At 36.8% G+C, this 24,533-nt stretch overlaps 1 long non-coding RNA gene across 1 annotated transcript; it reads left to right on the forward strand.

Moving 5' to 3' along the window:
* On the forward strand, positions 19,482-23,602 carry LOC109837058. Its single transcript, XR_002246166.1, has 3 exons — positions 19,482-19,828; positions 20,013-20,121; positions 23,516-23,602. It is a non-coding gene; the product is annotated as an uncharacterized LOC109837058 (long non-coding RNA).

A 24,533-nucleotide genomic window follows, 5' to 3' on the forward strand; every position in this document is an offset into this window, starting at 1 on the left:
GGGTTTCCCTATAAAAGGGAAACCCTGAGCAACCCCCCTCCGTAGCCTTTGATCTCTCTCTCCTCGCGATTTCCCTAACCCCAGGCGACAGTTTCTTCTTCTTCGTTTTTTTCTCCAACGCCCTAAGATGAGATTTTGGGTGAGGTTGAGAATTAAAAAGGGGGAAATTTTAAGAAGGGGATTTAGAGAGAGTTCCTATAGCGATTTATTGATTTGAGAAGAGATTTTACAAGTTGTAAAATCTTACGCCTTGAAAGAATAACAGATAGTTTCTGTTGCTTCTCTTTTGAGAGATCTCAAGTTTGAGATCTGCTCTTTGCAAACTTGTAATCTTCTTTGATATAAAGAAAATTATTTGTGTGGCTCCTAAGGACATAGGCAAGTTGCCGAACCTCGTTAAAACTCGGTGTTCTCTTTTCTTGTAATTATTTTAATTTGCTGTAATTTTTTTTCTATTGTCTTAACACAAGATCCGGTAGGATAAATTCCACACGGGGGTTCATATTTGACAGGTGGTCGAATAGCTTGAATTCTCCAACACATGATATTCCAGAAGTTGCTTTAGTAATTCAACTAAACATTATTCATTAAGGGCATGGGAACTTGGACCATTTTGTTGAAAGCCTAAATTGCTAATTTTTGGTTTATATGTTGACTCTTGACCACTTCTACATATTCAATACACTAACTAAGTACCCCCGCGTGACGTGGGGGACGGCGGATAATTCAAGCTCTGTACAATGATTTTCTCTATTAGTCATAAGTGCTTAAGTCGGGTTGCTTACTTTGAAGTAAGTCTGAACAGTACAACACTCAGATTACTGCATAGAAGTTGGAGAGAATAAGACACATTAGTTTATCATAGTATCAGTACTACATGACATTGTGGAGAAATATTTTACTCTGATGAATTTCGTAGACATGTAAACACAAATCTCATGCTCCTCCAAACAAAAGTAGCTTACTGCTAGAAGGAAGTTTGGAACCGTGAAAGCTGAAAATATCCAATGATAAAGAGAGATGTACTATAGTTTTGTAGAAAAGTAGACAGAAATAGCCATCACACAAGAATATTTGCAAATTATGAAATAAGGTTTAACAAAATAAACAAATCAAAGTATGTAACGTAAAGATATTCATAACTTAGACTAACCTAACAGCACCAAGTAACAAAATAAGTACAAAAACAAAAGCCTAGTGATATAAGCTGTCATGATCAGTTGCCATCATAAGCTCTATTAGACGTAACTTAAGCATAACTTCTATTATATATAATTTATAACTAACTATATAAGGCTTGAGATAACATAGACTGCAAACTGCATAACCACATTGGGCCTTAAATACCTCACCTTTTCTTCTGACACAATTTAAGGATATGTTTACAAACCAGAGAAAAACAGGAAATGCAATGACGATGTGCCTCAGTCATGTGTATTGATTAAGTTATTCATTCTCTAAAAGCGTTCAGAGGAGACTCCATCCATAGCGTGCTAGGTTATGATCCATAGCGTGCTAAGTTATTGATTAAGTTAGTTGCTACTGGTGAGAATGTCTGATCTAATAGCGTGCCAGGTTCGATAATTAACCTTGTAAACATATATCCCTTCCAATTTCGTTATTTGGCGGTACTGTAGGTTATGATTCTGAATCCCATGTGGAATGACTTAAGACTTTGTTATGAAGTAATATTTTCAAACTTGTTTTTTGCCCTCTTGCAAATTTATGTGCGAGTGCAACTCAATTGCTTCACTGGTGCAGGCTTGAAGCGTCAGTACAATGGGAGCCTTGGAGGATAGCGACGCCAATTTTCTTGGATGTTAAACTACATTTGGAGGGTGCAAATTCCTTCAGCATACGAAGTGATCATAATGTCTACTAACAGGACTAGAACATCTGAGATTAATTTTCGTGCCTTTTACTACATGCTAGAGTGATCAAATTTCTTAGAATTCTAGACAAGAACAAGCTAAACCTTGTTTTGTAAATGCCTTAAAGTTCTGCGAGTTTTTCTATAAAATTTTGACATTCCCTTGTGGATAGTGTTAAGATTTCAAGTTCGAAGAGAACATCATGGTTTTGTTACATTTTCCGACAATAATCTTGTATTCGACTCAGGCAGTCATCTAGGCTCAATTGATCTAATCTAGCACACAAGCATTCTTGTGTCATCTGAGGATTCTGAAGATTGAGAAGTGATTTCATTTTTTTTGTTTTCATTTATTTTATTCATTGCTAAAAAGCTCCAGGATAAGAAGAAACTTGAGGGAACTTTCTCAAAAGTTTCAGAATGCAATTTTTTTCCCTCTGCAAAGTTCGTTTGTTCATCCATAGTTAGTGTTGAGAGTAATAATTGATGAGTAGGTTAGGGGTTGATCCTAAGCCCAGATTGGAGTCAGCTATGTTTGCTTGCTTGACTAAATATCGACGGTTGATGTTGCGTTGAGTTTGAGGTGTAATCGTTATGAGCGTATATGATGTTTTCTAGTTGATTGGCCATTGTACGCAATAATCTTTGATTCATTAATGTTTTGGTAAGTGCTTAATTAAAAGAAATCAAACATCCTATTTGGACAAAGCTTATCATCAAAGGAGCACTTTTGGATAAGGTTTCCTACATAAGACTTATTTATAAGTAAATATATCGTCAATCGTAAGCATCCAATAACATGGCCTATGGCTTTCCTAAAAGGCTAATTAGTCTCACTGACTCTAATCTCAACTTTGTCAATATTAATATTGATCCTATAGATGGTCCTCTGAAAGCGACACATGTTTTAATACAAATTCGAAAAATGACAATCCCACCGACACGGTATATTGAATGCCTAATATTGTGCACAAGGAATTTCTGCTTCCAATATGCTTTTACGTTGCGTACCTTCTGTAGGATGTTTTCTAATATTCTGTATCTATTTTAGACTTTGTCCTCGCACATCCAGAGTATAAAACAAACAAGAAATTATAGTATAAACAAAAACAAGAATGTTATATTCTGGAATATGGTGATTGTTTTATAATTAATTAACCCGGATTAGGCCGTTGGTCGATCCATGAATATTTCCTTTTTTTGGTATTATTTATTTGTTTGTTTTTGTGGTGTCCCTTCTCCAAGGATTCGAGCGACTCTTGAATGCGCAAAAGGCTGGGAAGTCGTTTTCACAGCTTATGTTGTAGAAGAGATTTCCACTTGTGTACCTCAAATCTGTGCTATTTTCAAATTGTAGTCTTTCCTTTTTTTTACAGAAGGGAACATAATTGCTATTCAATCTCTTTCACAACTGGACAGTTTGATATTAATGACTCAACACTTTTTTGCTCTCAATATTAGAATAAACTGCTATCCAAATACTAGTCTGTACGGAGTTTTAAGTCGAAAGACAAAATTCGTTAGGAAGTTAACTTGGGCAGTTTCTGACCTCATGCATGTTCAACTTTTCTCAAAACTGAACCATAAATACCCCAAATAGGAAAAAAAAGAAGTAGCCTCCATTTCTTTAAACTTATGCTCCTTTCTCTCTCATGATAGGCCCATACATCCAATATATAATGCTACGTACCAGTTCAACGGACAACATAAAACTCCAATTTCCTAGATCCAACTTGAGAAGCAGAGACAGGTATAATTTGTTGAAATTTCAAATTTCTTGTTTGAGACGAACATTGCATTTTCCAACATTGGCAATGATGACAGGGGACGACGCTCCTGCATCTGTTGTAATCTCGTTGGAGCAAAAAGAGGAGAAAAGAAGAGATGAGGCGGTTGTCGAGGTGAGGAGAGATTTGCAGAGCGAAAGCGAAGGCGAAAAAGCTTGCAGGATTTGTCATTTGAGAAGAGAGATTGCAGGTGTTGGGAAATTACCCGGATTCCCCTATTTCCAGATTTGAGAGAAAGCGAAAAATAAATTGCGCAAAATTGGGGGACACGTAAGATTTACGTGGTTCGGCACAAAATTACCTACGTTCACGGGCTCCTACAGATCTTTCACTATTTGGGAGAAATTTTACAACACTCTCAATTTATCTCACAACTCAATCCCACTCTAAAAATTGCTCACAATTTTCTCTCACAAAGACTTTTCTCTAAGCCTCTCTTTTCTCTCTCTTGTTCTTCTATAAGAGGAGTTGTTTCTGGGATGAGTTTTCCTTAAGAGTTTGGGGGCCTATTTATAGTGTTTGGGAAAACACTATGCACTAATATTTTATTAGTGGTGGGGCCCGCGGTGGGGCCCACGTACAATTTTTTCTTGCTCTGGGACCCGCTCACCTATCCTCTTCTGATTTTCCGGTGGCATGAGAATTTTGACAAAGCCGAAAGAGCCAAAGGCTCTTTCGGTGGCATGAGAAGTTTGACAAAAAAAAAACTTTCTTTTGTGTGCTTTCGATGGTCTGCACACATTCTTTAACTAACAATCTCCCACTTGAAAACTGATTTTAATCTGTCTTCACATCTCGATCTATGCCGCAGATCTTCCCGATCTTCATACTATTGCAGGCCAACTGAAGCTGAACACAGCTTCAGTTTGTCAGTAGTCACCGTCTTTGTCAGCATGTCTGCCGGATTTTGAGCTCCACTGATCTTTTCAAGCTTCAAAATTCCATCTTCCAGAAGTGACCGGATAAAATGATACCGCATCTGTATGTGCTTCGTTCTGGAATGGAAAGACGAATTCTTCGCTAGATGAATAGCACTTTGACTGTCGCAGTATAAGACATTGTCTTCTTGTTTCTCGCCTAATTCATCCAAGAAATTTTGAAGCCACACCATTTCCTTGCTGGCTTCTATAACAGCGACATATTCTGCTTCAGTTGTGGAGAGAGCAACTATCTTCTGCAGTTGAGAAGCCCAACTCACTGCAGTACCTCCTAGAGTATATACATACCCTGTAGTGCTCTTTCTGATATCAACATTTCCTGCTAGATCAGCATCTACATAGCCTGTTAGTATTGTATCTCAACCTTTGAAACAAAGTAATTTACCTGTGGTACCTCGTAGATATCTGAGGATCCATTTGACTGCTTCCCAATGTACCTTGCCCGGATCATTCATGTACCTGCTAACAGCTCCCACTACTTGAGCAATATCCGGTCTTGTACAGACCATGGCATACATCAGACTTTTAGACCCTAGATGGGGGGTGATTAGGGTCTTATGCTAATCTAATCCGATTTAAATGCCAATTAAAACTAATTAACAAGTTATCCTAGCAAGTATGAAATACCACAAGATATGTGAGCTAAGGATAAGCAATGTAAACAATGAGATATATCATATATGATGAATTATATATATATGCAAGGATATATAAACAAACACAAGGGGTAAACAATCTAAATAGGATAGTGGATGAAATGAATGAGCAATGCACAATTGGCGATATAAGATGAATGCAAAAATAAATACGCCAAAGACAAACTCAAACAAGCAATATGATCACGGAGTTCGGACCTTCCGTCCTACGTCTCCGCTCCCCACTCCCGGGGAGAAATCCACTAACACAATCCGGTTTGGAAGCCGGAACTTCTTCTACACACTCGGTTTTCTAGCTAACCTAAAACTCTACAACTCACACTCTTGCAAACACACTCTACACCCACTAAGTGTTGGACCTAGCCGTGTCTCCCTCAAGTGCTCGGTTACAACCTCTCCCTAGGCACGTCAACCGACGCCACTCCTCTTGGGACGATCCCCGACTCTCACCACACACTCCTCACTCGGTGTACAAGTGTATTACAAAGTGATTCTCACAATAAGCACAAATATGACAAATGATTGTTCTCAAAACAAGGTGAGAACTCAATTAAGCACAACTCTTAGTCACAAACCCACAACCCCAAATTATACTATGAATGTAAATACAATAAGCTCAAAAGGTTGTGTGTGAACAAAGAGATATAAATCAAAACTAAACTCAATGTAGTTCTAGCTTAATAACAATGATAATCAAATATATAAAAAAGCTAGAAATAGAGTTTAGAAAACTTCTCAATATATCAAGAGTGGAGGGAGAAGAGTTGGATGCCCAAACACCAATAGATGATCTCCTCAAGCTCTTGTAGAATTGAATCACAAAAACAAACTCTCAATTTGCTTAAAAGCTTTTTAAACACACTTAAATCAAACTAAAACCCTTGTTAAAACTTTCTTAAACTTGTTTTAAAACTCTCTTAGTTGGTTTGAAAAGACATCAGCAATGGGGTATATATACCCACTAGAAATCTCAGCAAAAACCCCCAAAACAAATGACAAAACAGCCCCCAGAGAAACAGCTCAAAAATAGCCGTTGGAAGTCCAACGGTCACATTGTCGGTCGACCGAAAATTCTGTCGGTCGACCGATTTGAGCTCTCGGTCGACCGGACCTTGATGTTTTGACATAAACCAACTTTTGAAACTTTGTGAAATGTTTTTGTAGACTTAGTAAAACATGTATAAACTGATATTGAAGTCTATAAACTAAGAATATAGTATTTTCACAAATACAATAGAAAATGAAACCTATGAGTATGTATATGAAAATATATTTGTTTCATATCTATGTAGATAAACCAAATCACAATAATAAATATGAAACATGTAATTTCATATTTATAAACATGAAAACCAAAACTTGTGTTGTATATATATGTGATTACATATATATACAAGGAAACTAATAAAATGTGTGTGTATAGATAATTGAGCTTAGAGTATATAACACACATAATATAAACTCCTAAACTAAAATTACCCAAGCCGATCTTGATCTTCAATAAGCTTGACTTGGTACACTTTGCGGATGAAGCTTGAACTTGATCTTTAACTTGAATTGTATGTTGCTTCACTCCACAATTCCGCCAACCTCCATTTGATATCGTCGTTATGGCGCAATCCATCCATCCTTCAACAACGTTGTTTGTCTACAAAACATAGGAATGCACAAACACTAGACAAACAACATTAGTAATAAATTGTTTGTTAAACATCATCAAAACAAGAAGGCCAACAATCTCCCCCTTTTTGATGATGACAAACAATTTACAAAACAAAGTATATGCATGAAGGAAATGAACATATACAAGATAATACACATGCATATAAATGTATACTCACAATATTTCTCCCCCTTTGACAACATCAAAAAGGGGACAAATGAATTAAGAGAGCGAAAGCTCCCCTATCAATAAGCATAGGTGAGTATAAAACATAAAAGGATATAGGGATTGCTCCCCCTATCAAAATGCCATATAGAAAATGTGCAATAAATAAAGATTATGGCAAGCATGTGAGCAAGCATAAATGAAAAGATATGCTAAACACCACTCACAAGCAAACAAGATACAATGAGGACACATAATGATATGACATTATAAAGATAGTGTCTCATTATAAAAACCATGTATAATAATAGATTTATGAAATCAAAAGAAGAGGAACATGAGAATCATGCAAAAAGTTTTCAAATGAAAACAAATCAACTAAAAGAATTCATAAATCAAAGTTTATATTCAAAAACAATGTTTGATCAATAAAGAAAAATTTTCTTTACATAACTTGATCAAACCACTCATAGAATACATTATAAAGCACGAATAGATGATCCATTAGCACAAACACATAAATATCATCATATAAGTGAATTATAATGAATTCAAAAGCAACAAATCAAAACACAATTTTTAAGAGAGGCAACAATTATATCAAGCTCTTGAGCTTGTTCCAACCCATATAATCATTTTAGCATCCGGTAAACTTGATTTGGGAATAAACACCCAATGAACCCGGAGGGTTATATAAGTAAACCTCTCATCAAAACAAAACAAATAATCATGAAAACAAAAGATTTTATCAATTATAAATTTATTTTCATAATCAAAATATTTTAAGACATAATTTTAAAACCAAGAAGGGAAAAGAGTAAGAACACTAAAATTCTTGGTTTAAAGTTTAAATTTGTTTTGGTACCCAAGAATTTTTGGTACCAAAAGATTTAGGGACATGACCCCTATCATTCAAGCTCAAAGCCCTAGGGTTATGAACCCTCTTAGGCGCATATGGTGCACGAACACGGTCATAACAAAAATTACTCAAATGACCCTTCCGATTGCAATAAGTACAATGGAAAGGAAGCATTTGCTTATGTTGACCAAACGGTTGTGCACGGGAAACTTTAGAAACATTTGCAAACATGGATGGTCTTTTAAAATTGTTTTGCAAATGTGAAACTCTCTTTAAATTAAAACAAAATTTGGCCAAATGACCAAATCGACCACAAAAATCACATTGATACACATGAGCATGCTTATGATGAGAAATAGGTGCATGTGTGTGTACATGTGATGAAGAAACTTGATGAGATGCACAAGAAGGATTAATATTCTTATGTTTTTGTGCATCATAACAAAATCTAGCAAGATGGCCTTTACGACCGCAATTTGTGCATTTGTAGACTTTGCTATACATGTGTGCATGATGTATAGGATGTTTAGATGTTTTAGCATGAGACTTAGCACACATGTCCATAAGTTTCTTATGGTTATCAATGCATGTTTTTAAAGTTGAATCTAAGCATGATATGCGTTCCTTAACAAGATTCAAATCATCATTATGCATAACATCATTGATAATAGAAGTAGAGCATGTATGATTATTCTCAAAAGAATTTAGTTTATTTCTAATGCATTCTACTTCTAGCATGGTATTTTCTTTCTCATGAGATAAGCTAGAAATTGATGAGGTTAATTTTTCATTTTTCAAGTTTAACATATCATTGTTTTCTTTAAGATTTTTATTTTCTTTAGCAATGATATCAAACTTGGATACTAACTTCTCATGAACGGATTCTAAATTATCATGCTTGCATTTTAAATCATTAAAATCTTTATGCAATTTGTTGTAGGCATAATGCATGTAATAATTTTTCACTAGCACAAGCAAGTTCATCACTAGATAAGTCATTAGTGGTTTCGAACTCGCAAACCTCACTAGGGCTATCGCCTAGTGCTCGTGTGCATGAAGCTCCATATGAACTTGAAGCGGGATCCTCCAAAGCTTGTCGGATCGCCTCCAAGTCTCCTTGATGTGCTTCTATAAATTTCTAAAGTTTGTAAGCACTATCAAAATGAACAAACTTGTTAGACATAGATGAATTAAAAGCATTTAGCAAATATTCTAACAAAATATTGTTCATTGTAAACATACGATGATCATTCTTATTCCATTTGGATTTCTCCAAAGTGGGCACAATATAAGCATCATCTATAATTTCCCATAACTCAAAGTGTTTAGATTGAACAAAAAGTTTAAATCTAACACACCATTGAGCATAGGGGAAATTATCTAATATAGGAGAAATATTAATGGCATAACCTAAACCATGCATATCCATAATATAAAAGGCAAGCAAGATACAAATAAAGCTCAAAATTAGATTAGCACAATAAGCTAACTTGGATCTTTAACTCAAGGCGATTAGACCTTAAATCAAAGAGCACCAAGCTCTGATACCAATTTTTAGACCCTAGAGGGGGGGTGATTAGGGTCTTATGCTAATCTAATCCGATTTAAATGCCAATTAAAACTAATTAACAAGTTATCCTAGCAAGTATGAAATACCACAAGATATGTGAGCTAAGGATAAGCAATATAAACAATGAGATATATCCTATATGATGAATTATATATATATGCAAGGATATATAAACAAACATAAGGGGTAAACAATCTAAATAGGATAGTGGATGAAATGAATGAGCAATGCACAATTGGCGATATAAGATAAATGCAAAAACAAATACGCCAAAGACAAACTCAAACAAGCAATATGATCACGGAGTTCGGACCTTCCGTCCTACGTCTCCGCTCCCCACTCCCGGGGAGAAATCCACTAACACAATCCGGTTTGGAAGCCGGAACTTCTTCTACACACTCGGTTTTCTAGCTAACCGAAAACTCTACAACTCACACTCTTGCAATCACACTCTACACCCACTAAGTGTTGGACCTAGCCGTGTCTCCCTCAAGTGCTCGGTTACAACCTCTCCCTAGGCACGTCAACCGACGCCACTCCTCTTGGGACGATCCCCGACTCTCACCACACACTTCTCACTCGGTGTACAAGTGTATTATAAAGTGATCTCACAATTAAGCACAAATACAGTAAATGATTGTTCTCTCTAACAAGATGAGAACTCAATTTAGCACAACTCAAGGTCACAATCTCTCACCACCCAACTATACTATGCAATGAAAGATACAATAAGCTCAATGTGGGTGTGTGTGTAACAATGAGTAAATAAGATCAAATCAACTAAACTCAAGTATGAAATCTAGCTTAAGAACAATGATAATCAATCAAGTATATAAATGTAAAGCTAGAGTTTGAGTTTAGAAAACTTCTCAATTTGATAACAAGAGATGGAGGGATGATAGTTGGAAGCTCAAACTTCAATAGATAATCTCCTCAAGCTCTTGTGGAATTTGATTCACCAAAACAAACTCTCAATTTGCTTAAAAGCTTTTTAAACACACTTAAACCAAACTAAAACCCTTGTTAAAAACTTTATTAAACTTGATTAAAAACTCTCTTGGTTAGCTTGAGAATTGAAGGCAATAGGATATTTATACTCTCTCATAACTCAGCCAAAAACCCCAAGCAGAAAGACAAAACAGCCCCCAGCAACGGTCAAAAAACTAGCCGTTGGAAGCTGAACTGGACGGCGTCGGTCGACCGAAAATTTCGCCGGTCGACCGAATGTTTTCATCGGTCGACCATACCGGTCGACCGACAGGCTTCTGTCACCCAGTGAACTTCTGACCTCGGGTTCGGTCGACCGGTGCGGTCGACCGAAAACAGATATGACAGGTTCTGAAAAACTGTTTGTCTGATTTTAAAACACTATTTAAAAATATCAAATAAATTCCAAAAAATGTAAAACTTTGGGGAATGATTGTAGACATGATAATAAACATGCTACAACGACTGGTTTCGAAAAAGGACTTCCCAAATGAAAAATATCATCATTTTACAAAATAGTCCAAAACATGAAAATGTAAACATATGAATCTTGACATTTTAGCTTAACCATGTTTTGAAACATTACAAAATGATTTTGTAGACTTAATAAAAGATGTATATGATTATTGTTAAGTCTATAAACCAAGAAAACAATATTTTCACAAATACAATAGAAAGTAAAACGTATGAGTATGTATATGAAAATATATTTGTTTCATATCTATGAAATTAAACCAAAACAACTTATCCACATAGAAAACAAGCATGTATACACATTTTTTGGAATTTATTTGTAAAAACTTTGTTTGTGGATAAAACTAAAAACCAAGATGTATATGTATATAACTATATATATATATACTAAGAAACTAATAAATGTGTGTGTGAATATAATATTGAGCTTAGAGTATATAACACACATAATATAAACCTATACTAAATATACCCAAGCTTGATCTTGATCTTCATTGAAGCTCATACGAGACCTTCGCCATGTGTGCACGCTCTTCCTCTGTCTTCGGTGACTGCTCTTTGGAAAGTCTGAAATGAACACCTAAAGGTGTACCCACTGGTTTAGCATCTTGCATATTGAACCTGGAGAGTACTTTGTTGATGTACTCAGCCTGTGATAACATCAAAGTCTCAGACTTCGTGTCTCTCTTGATCCTCATTCCAAGAATCTGTTTTGCAGCACCAAGATCTTTCATCGCGAATCTTGATCCTCATTCCAAGAATCTGTTTTGCAGCACCAAGATCTTTCATCGCGAACTGCTTTGACAATTTTTGCTTCAAATTTATAATCTCTGCAGCACCAAGATCTTTCATCGCGAACTGCTTTGACAATTTTTGCTTCAAATTTATAATCTCTTGCAGATTTGATCCTGCAACGAGCATGTCATCAACATATAACAATAAAATAATGAAGCTATTGTCAAACCTCTTGATATAGCAACAATGATCTGCTTGGCATCTAGTGAAACCGTCGCTGGCCATAAAGTTGTCAAATTTCTTGTACCACTGTCTGGGAGCTTGTTTCAATCCATACAAGCTCTTTTTCAACCTGCATACTAGATTTTCCTTGCCTGCCTTCATGAAGCCTTCTGGTTGCTTCATATAAATCTCTTCCTCCAAATCACCATGAAGGAAAGCTGATTTTACATCTAATTGCTCAAGATGTAAATTCTCAGCAGCTACAATTTTCAACACTAATCTGATTGTAGTTAGTTTCACAACCGGAGAAAAAATTTTATTGTAGTCGATACCTTTCTTTTGCTGAAAGCCTTTGACAACCAATCTTGCCTTGTAGCGCTTGTTCCCATCATGCTCTTCTTTGATCCTGTAGATCCATTTGTTATGCAGAGCTTTCTTACCTTGTGGTAATTCAGCTAAATCCCACGTCTGATTTGACATAAGTGAGTCCATCTCATCTTGCATAGCAGACTCCCACTTAACTGAATCCTCCACCTGCATTGCTTCATCATAACACTCCGGTTCACCACTGTCAGTCAGCAACAAGTAGTGCAAAGAAGGCGAATAACGCTGGGTTGGCTTAGGAATTCTGGAGGAGCGTCTCACTTCTGGCGTGCTTGGTTCTTCTTGAAATGCTTTAGGGCTAGTCTGAACATCTTTTTCAGAAATCTCCTCAAATTCAGCAAATTCCTTTGTTTCATCTTTTGTACTGGAGCTACTTGATTCTGCAGTTGATCTGTCTTTGTACATCACATTCTCATTGAATATGACATCTCTGCTTCTGATGATCTTTCGATTTTCATAATCCCAAAATCGGTAACCAAACTCATCACCACCATAACCAACAAAAACACATTTGTTAGATTTGGCATCAAGTTTACTTCTTTCAGCAGAATCTATGTGTACATAAGAGATACAACCAAAAATTCTTAAATGTGAAAGGTTTACCTCTTTTTTGCTCCAAGCTTCTTCCGGTATTCCACCATCCAAGGGAACTGAGGGTCCTCGGTTGATTAGGTAGGCTGCGGTATTGATAGCTTCAGCCCATAGGAACTTGGGCAAGCCGGCATGTAACCTCATGCTTCTGGCACGTTCATTCAAAGTTCTGTTCATGCGCTCTGCTACGCCATTCTGCTGCGGTGTCATGGGAATTGTTTTCTCCATCTTGATCCCGCTGTTTGCGCAAAACTCTTTGAATCTACTATCTTTGTATTCTCCTCCATTGTCTGACCTCAACTTCTTTATCTTCAAACCAGTTTCATTTTCCACCATGGCCTTCCATTTTCTGAAGGTATCAAAGACTTCTGATTTCTTCTTCAGAAAATAGACTCACACCTTCCTTGTAGAATCATCAATGAAGGTGACATAGTACAGTGAGCCTGCAAGAGATGAAACTGGAGATGGTCCCCATACGTCGGTATGAATTAATTCTAACCTTTCTGTCTTGGGTGTCTTGCCAATCTTTGCAAAACTAACTTTCTTCTGTTTGCCAAAGATGCAATCCTCGCATAGGCCGACATCTACATTCTTCAGATCCGGCAGCTTCCCTTTTGACAGAAGTGTCTTCATCCCTTTCTCGCTCATATGGCCAAGCCTTTGGTGTCATAGGTTTGATTTTTCATCTGCATCTGTTACTGCAATGATATTCTCTAAGTTAGAGGTTATATAGAGAGTACCACTTTTCTTACCTCGAGCAATGACGAGTGCTCCTTTGGTAATCTTCCATTCATGACCCGAGAAGGTTGTACAATAACCCTCTCCATCAAGCTGTCCCACAGAGATCACATGACCCGAGAAGGTTGTACAATAACCCTCTCCATCAAGCTGTCCCACAGAGATCAAATTTCTTCTAAGTCCAGGAATATGTCTTACTCCTTGCAGCTTCCATGTGGTCTGGTTTGGCAATTTTAATTGAATGTCTCCCTTGTCAACAATCTTCAAGGTTTCATCATCTGCTAGATGTACCTTTCCGAAATCACCGCTGACGTAGTTCTCCATGATTTCTCGGCATGGGGTGGAATGGAAGGATGTCCCTGAATCAAGAATCCATGATTCAATCGGACTGTTGACGCTTAGAATCATAGCATCACCTCCTTCCTCGGTCACGTTGGCAGACTCCTGTGCGCCGGTGTTTTTCTTCGGTGCCCGACACTCCCTCTTGAAATGACCCTTCTTGCCACAATTGTAGCACTTGAAGTCTTTCTTTCCTGATCTAGATTTGCTCCTTCTAGATTTTGATCTGCCGTGATTTGAACTTCTTTCTGAAGTTCTTCCCCTAGACTCCGTGTGTAAAGCTGAGGAGGTTGAAGCTTCACCCGATTCTCTCCGTCGGATCTCTTCACTAAGAACCAGATCACGAACATCATCGAACTTCAACTTGTTGCTTCCCGATGAGCTACTCACAGCCATGACTATAGCGTTCCAGCTTTCTGGTAGAGAAGAAAGAAGTATCAATGCTCGTACTTCTTCATCAAATTCAATCCCAACTGAACTCAACTGGGTTGTGACTATGTTGAGTTCATTGGGATGTTGAGCTGTCGATGCGCCTTCCGACTCAACTGGGTTGTGACTATGTTGAGTTCATTGAGATGTTGAGCTGTCGATGCGCCTTCCGTCATTCGCAAATTGAACAGCCGCCTCATCAAGTGAACTTTGTTTGAGGCAGAGGGCTTCTCGTACATGCTGCAGAGAGCCGCCATAAGACCCGCCGTGGTCTTTTCCTTTGCTATGTTGAAGGCAACGTTACGGGATAGCGTCAATCGGATAACTCCAAGGGCTTGTCTGTCAAGGAGAGCCCAATCTTCATCCTTCATATCATCTGGCTTCTTTCCCGAGAGAGGTTGATACAGCTTCTTCTGGTACAGATAGTCTTCGATCTGCATCTTCCAAAAGCCGAAGTCCGCACCATCGAACTTCTCAATTTTTACCTTCCCTTCGTCTGCAGCCATCGCTCCCACTCGAATCTGACTTCCTCTGGATCGTTTCTGACAATTTTTGTGAACCACCTTGTATTAAGATACCTCTGCCGACAAGTCAGTACCGCCGGCAAAATTCAACTATTCACGAAATTTACTATTCACTTGAATAGTAACCTTGCAGAAATTTGACAGGCGTCACAACCAGAGCTCTGATACCAGTTGTTGGGAAATTACCCGGATTCCCCTATTTCCAGATTTGAGAGAAAGCGAAAAATAAATTGCGCAAAATTAGGGGACACGCAAGATTTACGTGGTTCGGCACAAAATTGCCTACGTCCACGGGCTGCTGCAGATCTTTCACTATTTGGGAGAAATTTTACAACACTCTCAATTTATCTCACAACTCAATCCCACTCTGAAAATTGCTCATAATTTTCTCTCACAAAGACTTTTCTCTAAGCCTCTCTTTTCTCTCTCTTGTTCTTCTATAAGAGGAGTTGTTTCTGGGATGAGTTTTCCTTAAGAGTTTGGGGGCCTATTTATAGTGTTTGGGAAAACACTATGCACTAATATTTTATTAGTGGTGGGGCCCGCGGTGGGGCCCACGTACAATTTTTTCTTGCTCTGGGACCCGCTCACCTATCCTCTTCTGATTTTCCGGTGGCATGAGAATTTTGACAAAGCCGAAAGAGCCAAAGGCTCTTTCGGTGGCATGAGAAGTTTGACAAAAAAAACTTTCTTTTGTGTGCTTTCGGTGGTCTGCACACATTCTTTGACTAACAGCTGGATCATCAGCCAAGGGTCCGGAGGCGATTCTTATCGGATGTGGGTGCAAAGGCGAGCTCGGATTCGCCCACCAGGACTGTGGCAAGGCCTGGTTTAAAGCCAGGGGAAACAGGTAGTTACACTATGTATTTACTTTTGAGTACTCTAGCATGTCCTTGCTGAGGTTGAGAGCACTTTTCGTGGATCGAAACCTGGACTTACACAATTTTTTTTTTAAATAACTTTTGAGATATGGTCAATGAGATTTATAAATTTCTAGTACCATATCAACAAACTTTTCCTCTAGACCAAAACATTGAAGTTATAATTAAGATGAGGGCCATAGCTTTATACTATAACATGAACTTAAAGGTTGAAGGCTTTTAAATTCTCTTTCAAATGCGTGATTGTGGGATTCAGACTTGGGTTGTATTGATACATACCAAAGAGCCTTCCAAAGTCTAGAGGTTTGATGAGTGTTGAGGATTACAAATTTATTCTCTAATAGAGTTAAACTCTTCACCGTGACAATAATAACATTTATGCCTTGAGAACATTTTCTGAACGCTGTACTTCTTGAATTTCGGGGAATGCTATGACTGGTGGCCTTAACTTAAAGATGTTAAAATGTAACAACTTTTGGACAATTCTATTCCTGTTTGACTTACTATGTTATTCTTATCAAGGAAGAACAAGTAAAAAGTAAAACATTTAGCTTTAACTTTTCTTCTCTACCAGCTAATGCTGTATATGAGAACTTCTAATAGTTTAGGAGGGTAATTTTCTCTAATTCTAAAAGTTAGAAATTTTTCTCTAATCTGAAAAGTTCTGAGAGAAAGTCGTGTAAAATCAATCCTAAAAACAATAACCTAAGGAAGTTTTGGGTATGTTTTGTAAACCCTTAAAAGCATGGCCCAGTTTTGTGTTTGTATTTTTATTGGCAAAATTGAACTAGTTTTAGCCCAGTTTCTTTTAGGCCAAAAAAATGGGTTTAAGCTAGTTCTTTGTTAAACCACCTCTCCAATAGTTGAAAAAAGAACCAATTTATTGCAAAAGTGGATTAGAATCCATTCTCGCCCAGTTTTGAGGGTTTTGCCAAACACACTTTTTAGAGTTCAATCAATAGCGGCACTCTAGCTCATGAGTTCAAGAGATTGCCTAAATCATCTCCTGAGTTATTTGTGATATTTGAAGACTGTGTCTATGTACATGCACTTTTGATAGTAGAGTAGATTAGTGATTAAACTTCAAAGAGAACTACGATATTCTAACAAGATTAGATCTTTTCTTCTTTTATATTGAATTTCTGCTGTTTAGCCTTAAGGTATTTAATTGTCATTTAGCCTTTATGTTTTCGATCGGTATAATCTATTACCACTTGTCAGTGTATGCAAGGAATTAAGTCCAATATCAAAATGCAATTATATGATTTCAAGTTGAATCATGCGCTTTTCTATTTCCTTTAAACATCATTAAAATGCTTCTGAGAAATATTGCTTTGCATTTGTGTCGCAATTGGGATTTTACAATCCTGAACAAATTGATTAACTTAGGGAATCAAATTGAAAACTAAATAAATTGGCTTTGGGGAGGACTCAGTTTGAAAATGATGTAAAGATGTTTTCATCTTAGTATTTGGGGAAAAGATCTAGTAGGTTTTGAATTAAACCACCATTTTCTCATATAGGAGTAACTTCTATAGATATTTTTTAATCTTCTCTCCTGCATATGAAGTCTAAAAGAAAATATCCTTTTAATAAAGTACAAAGACTTCTATTGCAATGTCTATGAGGGTAATATGGTCATAAATGAAAAGTTAACACTCAAATCCTATTGAATGTTAAAAAAGGACTGAGTTTGTAATTGAGGTGTGGTACAGAGACTAAGTTAGAGGGATTTCAAGATTGTATTAGAGCAACCGAAGTTCAAATCTCACCGATCATGAATTTAAAATTGAATTTTCTGAATGTTGACACTGCCCCATAACCCTAGAATTTAGGCGTTTTGCAGAAAAACACTTGAAACTTTATAAACCATGCCCAACTAAACTTGTCTTAATTAAGTAGAAATACTCTTGGAAGCAGTATCTTTTCATTTTTAAATCCGCTTTAAGAATTCGTGGCCAACAAAATCCAAACTCGAGTTGCTGTTATACCATATCAAACTCCTTGTGCCCAAAACTCTACAGTTGTGGTTGTGGATTTTGATCGTGTGGGTTTTACTTTAACCCTTTGAATTCTAATGAGCAGAAGAGTACGTGAAAAAATGTAGCATTTTAGCATATCGTCTTTAATGCAGGCAATGTGAAATCTGTGGCAAGAACGCTGAAAACATCAATGGCGATGAAAACAGCAGCAGCAGCTTCATGGAGGGATGGAGTGAAGAGAGCACACTGGACAGTAGCACCACTGGACACGCATCCCAGAGGGTGAGCTGTTGGAGGAGTCGACCGCTCTGTAGTCTATTGATTGGAACCCTGGTACTAGTTTCTGTGCTCCTGTGGTTTTTTCGTGAAGGATTGTCCTGATACAAGTGAACTTTTCACGATTCTTAGCAAAAATAATTCACTCCGACGGTGTGTTGGATTATTGAACCAGCTCATTTCTACAGATATCTGATTCGTCACTATTGAGTTTCTTTGGCTAACAATATGTTGCTGGTAATGATCTGAAGTATTTGTTAACAGTTTACTCACATATGGAACTAAATGAAAATACTACCTAAATCACAACATAAAACTACATTTACCTTGGTTGCGTTCACTCTTTATTCCTAAACTCAACAGCCATCCGAGTCAATCTAGACACTAGAGAGATTGGGCTATTGATGTTGATTTTGATGCGTCTTGGAGATGGGGATTTTAGAATATTGAGTTTTATGAGAGGATGACAAAATCCTCATGTTTGTTGTTATATTACTGTAATAGCAACGTCGACAACGAAAGTGCGCTGGTTCGTTATCATCTTTTTTTTGCTTGTGTACCCAAAGAATTTGCGGTGAAAAATACTGCATTAATGATCAGCAATAATTCAAAAGGCAACATGTTAATGGAATCTGCTTAAACTAGTTCACTGCATTAAAGTTCCCAAACAACTGACACGAGCGCTTGAAGGATTAAATACAAGTCACATCTTGATCATCCTAATCTTTTGATACTTCGCATCTTCAGATAAAGTTATTGCAAGATGGATACATTCTGCAGTCAGTAACTAGTTCAGCCAGCATCAATGGAAGTCATACGAACAGTAGCAAGCTCAGAACTCAGAAGCCATTGCTTTAGAGGAAATCACAACATTCCTCCTTATTTCAACTTTTTAAAAAGAAAACCAACTTTAAAATTGTAAAGCAAGTACAGTGAGTTCCTCCCAGACAGCACACTATTCTTAACTAGTAAAGACTAGCAAAAAGTGACACTGCTTATCTACTTTCAGAGCCTGGGCCTTCTCAAGAAATTTATGGTCATCTACAAGATGTTTGCCTCTGGAGAAGTTCATATATACAAGCTATTACGTCACTACAACATTCTGAAAGAAAAAAAAAAGGAAAAATACATGGTAACTAGCAAAGGGAGTATTTGAGTTTGAATATATACCGAGTCTTCAGTCAGAAGGAACCCTCCATCACTAGTAGAAATTCAACTATCCTAGACGGAATATCCTAGACGGAAAAAATTCCGTCTAGGATACTATATCCTAGACCGAAACATTCCGTCTCTGGTATTCCGTCTAGGATATATTATTCTAGACGGAAATTTCCGTCTAGAATAGTATTCTAGACGGAATTAGGTATTCATTTATTTTTTTTAAATAGTCTGTTCATCCTAGACGGAAATTTCCGTCTAGGATGAATTTTATTTCCGTCTAGGAGAGTCTCTCACTTTATATTCATCAGAACCCTAAAATCCGTATCCTCCAAATCAAAAATTCTTCTTCTTCTTCTTCTTCGTTCGTGCCGTCCTCGACGCCGTCTGCAGCCGATCGTTTACACCTCGTCGTCCTCTCCCACTCCCGCCGCCTCCTCAGTCCTCATTCGACCCTCGTTTACACATCGTCGTCGTCTTCCTCTCACACTCCCGCCGCCTCCTCAGTCCTCTCCCACCACGTCAAGCTCTTCCTCTTCCTACTCCCGCCGTTTGCCACCTCCGCTCATGGAGCCCTTGCCGGCGATTGCCCTAATTGAGGTAAGCGATCCTTGATCTTGATTTGATTCTATGCGATTTCTTTAGGGTCTGCCTGATTTCTAGGTTTCGTTGATTTTGGTATCTTTTGTTCTTATTTTGGATTTCTTTAGGGTCTGCCTGTATTTCTTTAGGATCTTGATTTGATTCTGTGCTTATTGGGGATTTTGGTATCTTTTGTGCTTAGTGAGGGGATGGCTGACTCAGGCTGAGGGGTACTGTGTCTGTGCAATTTGCTTGGAGAGGATCTTGATTCACGAGGCTGCCGGTGTGAAAGCTTGCGAGCACGCTTACTGGTTTGTTTTACGACTTCATTTATTTTGCATTATTTTGCGAGCATGCTTACTCGATTGTGCTATACATAGTGATATATGGGATGATTTAATGTTTCCAGAATAGGCTAAATTGTTGTTAAATCCAGGTCCCATGCTATATATTGCCGATTTGTCATAAAATGGAGCTGCTTTATCTATTTGTTCATTAATTAGTAAGTTCGATCAAAATTGTCAGTTAGTGTAGCCAGATATATTATGGACAATTGAATTTATGAAGCTATTAGTGCGCCAGATATATTAAAGGTCTCTTGAGTTCGACATTGGCAAATTAAGAGGTTTGTAGGTTTATAAATTAAGTTTTGGGTTCCGTCCCCTAAACAACTAGCTTCGGGATGAATTCCCCTGCCCCTTACATAAAAAAATGTGCTCTACTTAAAATTATGACTAATACTATAACTAGAGACTGATATACTATAATAAAAGGTAATCTGTCCTTTGATATTTAGTTGTCCTTTTGGTTGCTTGTGTTTTGTTTCTTTTTTCGTTTATGTCAATCTCTTTTCCCCCTACCTTTTTCCTTATTTATTTCCACAATTTTGTTAGCTTCGTAACTTTTTGTTCTGTGCGTTAAACATGCAGCCTTAGTTTTCCCTTTCCTTCATTTGTAAGTATTTGTTTTTCAATCTACTATTAAAAAAGTTTTAGTTTTGATGCCACTATTTGTTTCTGGATCTGTAAGAAATAATACATAAGGGAAAAGAAAGATTTACGGATAAAAATGACATGCATGTTTGTATGTATACGCGTAGAGATTACCACCATTGTTGGTTTATCATTTGGAAATATTTAGCTAGAAAAAGCTTGGACATTTATTTTTGTTTACTTGGAGTTTCTACCATGACGAGGCCGATGAACTTAGAGCCCCTAATTGGCAACTTCTATAGCAGTGAATTAAGTTTGAATTTATATATGATACCTCCTCCTCATTGGCAACTTCTATTTCTGTTATCTTGTTTAGCTAGTTAAGCCCACAAGGCTCTCATGTTTATCATACAGTTTGTGATTTGATTAATTGTACAAATATGATTATATAGGCTTGTGATTTGAAAATGTGAGTTTGGAAGAAAAGGTTTTAAAAAAATAGAGTGATATATAACGCAATATTATATAATAATGTGTTATATATCCAATTTAGGTAAAAAATATAACGTTAACCCTAGACTCCCGTCCAATAATTACAGCCAATTCTTTGAGGTTATAATATTAGATGAACGAGTCAAATTTGGGTAAGAGGTAAATTTTCCTACTCGAAATTGATCGTTCATCTTTATATTATAATAGAAATGAATTGGTATAAAAATTTGTAATTATTGGATCTGTCCTTCTCGGACGGGTTAGGAATATAATAGTGCATACATCCAACTTTGTATACTTTGTATGATTTCATTTCTTAAAAATTTTGGCAGCCCATACCTGTTGTTCTCCGTGTACAATAAGCGTATGTTGTTTTGCGTTTTGATATGTTCGCCGGGTGGACCTCTGGCTACTGGATTGTAGATACTTTCCTGGTGTTTTAAAATAGTGTTTGTGTTTTTTTGTTTTTTGATATTATAGCCTAACATAACAACCCATGGTTTTCAAACATATATGTTTTGTTTTTGGCAAAAAACACATTGAAACACTAAAAGCATCATGATATCCAAATACTACCTAAGCGTTGCAGTCGTAATGCATGCTCATTCTTGCCCTTCAATTTGTTATAGAGTTCAAGAGTTTGTATTTGATCGCATGACTGCTTGTTTGATGTTTTTCACAGTAATGTTAGAAGTTCTTTCCATCATACAAAACCTCTAAAGTTGATGTTCTCTACATAAAATCCGAAGGTACAATAAGATTGGAAGTAATTAATTTACATTTTAACATGCTCCTCATTCCTTAAAATATGAGCTATTTTAAGGAATGATACATCTTTTTTTCTTAAAATATATTTAATATACATAGAGCTTGAATCTTAATTGCTCTAATACGCATTTTAAGTATTTTTCTACTATATCAAATCTACAAAGTTGTCGATGAGAAGGCAAGGAGACAATACCATTAGATAAAGATACTATTTCCCTATATATTTTTTAGAATCTTCTGTATAATGGATTTTTCGTCGTGTGTCGGATGTCAAGCATGAACATGTCCAGGTTTTCTAGCGCATGGGCTGTAGTCTTGTTATTACTAAGAAAATAACTAATAGTGTGTGCCAAAATTGCGTAGCAGATCCACCGGCAACGAACTTTGGTGCATATATAATATCCTTTTGGCTTTTGAGCTGTATGGAATCTATGGCCCGTCTCATGGGATGTGATGCTAATCACTCTTGTTATTCATCAAATTAACTTTATAGGCATGAGAATTTGGTTTGATGTGTCCATAGGCATATGAGTAGCCAAATTAACTTTATAGACATGATTAACTTTATAGCATGAATTTGGTGGGGGCTTGCTTGTGTTTGTGGTCATGAATATACTTGCACATATTGTTGTTAGTTATCTAGTGAAAAGTTTAATTAAGGAAAGCAAGCTCATAACAAAGATGGATGACTAGGAAGTAGTTGTTTTGAGGATGCAACGCTTCTTTTACTCATGTTCTTGTTAGTATAACGCAAATTTTGGTTCATTATTGTTAGTTTGTATAGTTATTTTTTTAAAACAAATGCTTTCATTATTTTTTCTTTGAACCTTTTTCACAGCAATGACAGTGTGACATTGCGGGATAAATTGCTGCTTTATATCTAAATTGATGTTGGATATAGAATATCCATGTCCTGGATGTCCATAAGTAACCTGATAGTCTGATACGATTAATGATCAAATCAAACGCATGATTATGAAGCTAGATAGTTCCATTCATGCTACATAAGTCCTGTTCATGCTATTAAAACATAAACAAAGTTTGTTAATTATGAGCGTTAATTCTTGTTAAGAGCTAGCCTTAATTATAATTCTTACTGCACATTGCCCATGATGTTGGTATATTCTAGTGCTACAGTTGCTTCTGGTCCTGGGATATGTGGAAGTGCAGGTGAGATATGTGGAAGTGCAGCGAATAGAGATCCAGTGCAATTTATAACATCTACGGTTTTTTCTTTTGGTTTGGGGTTTGGGGGGGGGGGGTTCTTAATTTCAACTATCCTTTTGATTACTTGTTTCGCTAAAAAGTCAATATTTAGTAGACTTAATTGTGCTTAAAAACCTTCTTTTTAAAAAAATATACTAGTAACAACTGTATTTGTGAATCCTACTTATTATACGCAAAATTTGGCCTCAATGTTTAGTTATTGCATCGTTTAGTTATTTCTAAGCATACTTCTAAATTTAGGACATATATCTTTCTTAAAATAATGCCACTCTTTTTTATCTGGCAGGTGCATGTGTTTCTTTGAGCTTCTCTGGAGAAAATGGTTTGTCATCGTCATTGTATTTTTAAAGCATCAATTTTCTTTGTGTTGAGCAAAACAAATAGTGAGTTGATTCAGTTGTGTGGCAGATTTATAAGTTGACATTGTGTATAGCTTTGTTGTGTGAAAAAACAAAGTATATATGAGGTTGGTATAATGTTGGTGTGTGATTTATTTATGAAAAAACATGTGTTACTTTGTTGAGAATATTTATTTAAGTTGTTTTGTGTGGTTTATTTAAGTGGTTAATTGGTATCATGTTGGTGTTGTGTGATTTATTTAAGTTGTTATCATGTTGGTGTGGTTTCTTAATTTGTAAGCTGAATTTACAGGGTTATTTGAGTGGATTTACAGATTTTTAAGCTGGATTTACAGGTTTGTAAGCTGGAAACAGCACAGAATATCCCAGACAGATTTTTTGTATCCCAGACGGAAAAACCGTCTGCGTTGTAAAGACGTATGTATGCAGACCACTGGTACAAAACGACGTAATCCAGACGGAAAATTCCGTCTGGAATAATTAAAATTCCGTCCAGAAAACCTATTCCAGACGGAATTCCGTCTGGAATACGAGTCTAGTTTGTTTCCGTCTAGAATACGTTATTCTAGACGGAAATTCCGTCTAGAATGAATTCTAGACGGATTTTAGTAGACGGAAAAAAATACCGTCTATAATACATTACAGACGGAAATTTTCCGTCTGGGATAGGTATCCCAGACGGAAAATTTCCGTCTGGGATAGTAATTTCAGACGGAAACATATTCCGTCTGGGATAGTTATCCCAGACGGAAAATTTCCGTCTGTAATGTATTATAGACGGTATTTTTTTCCGTCTACTAAAATCCGTCTAGAATTCATTCTAGACGGAATTTCCGTCTAGAATAACGTATTCTAGACGGAAACAAACTAGACTCGTATTCCAGACGGAATTCCGTCTGGAATAGGTTTTCTGGACGGAATTTTAATTATTCCAGACGGAATTTT

This window comes from Asparagus officinalis, chromosome 4 (assembly GCF_001876935.1).
Source record: "Asparagus officinalis chromosome 4, Aspof.V1, whole genome shotgun sequence".
Classification (NCBI taxonomy): Eukaryota; Viridiplantae; Streptophyta; class Magnoliopsida; order Asparagales; family Asparagaceae; genus Asparagus; species Asparagus officinalis.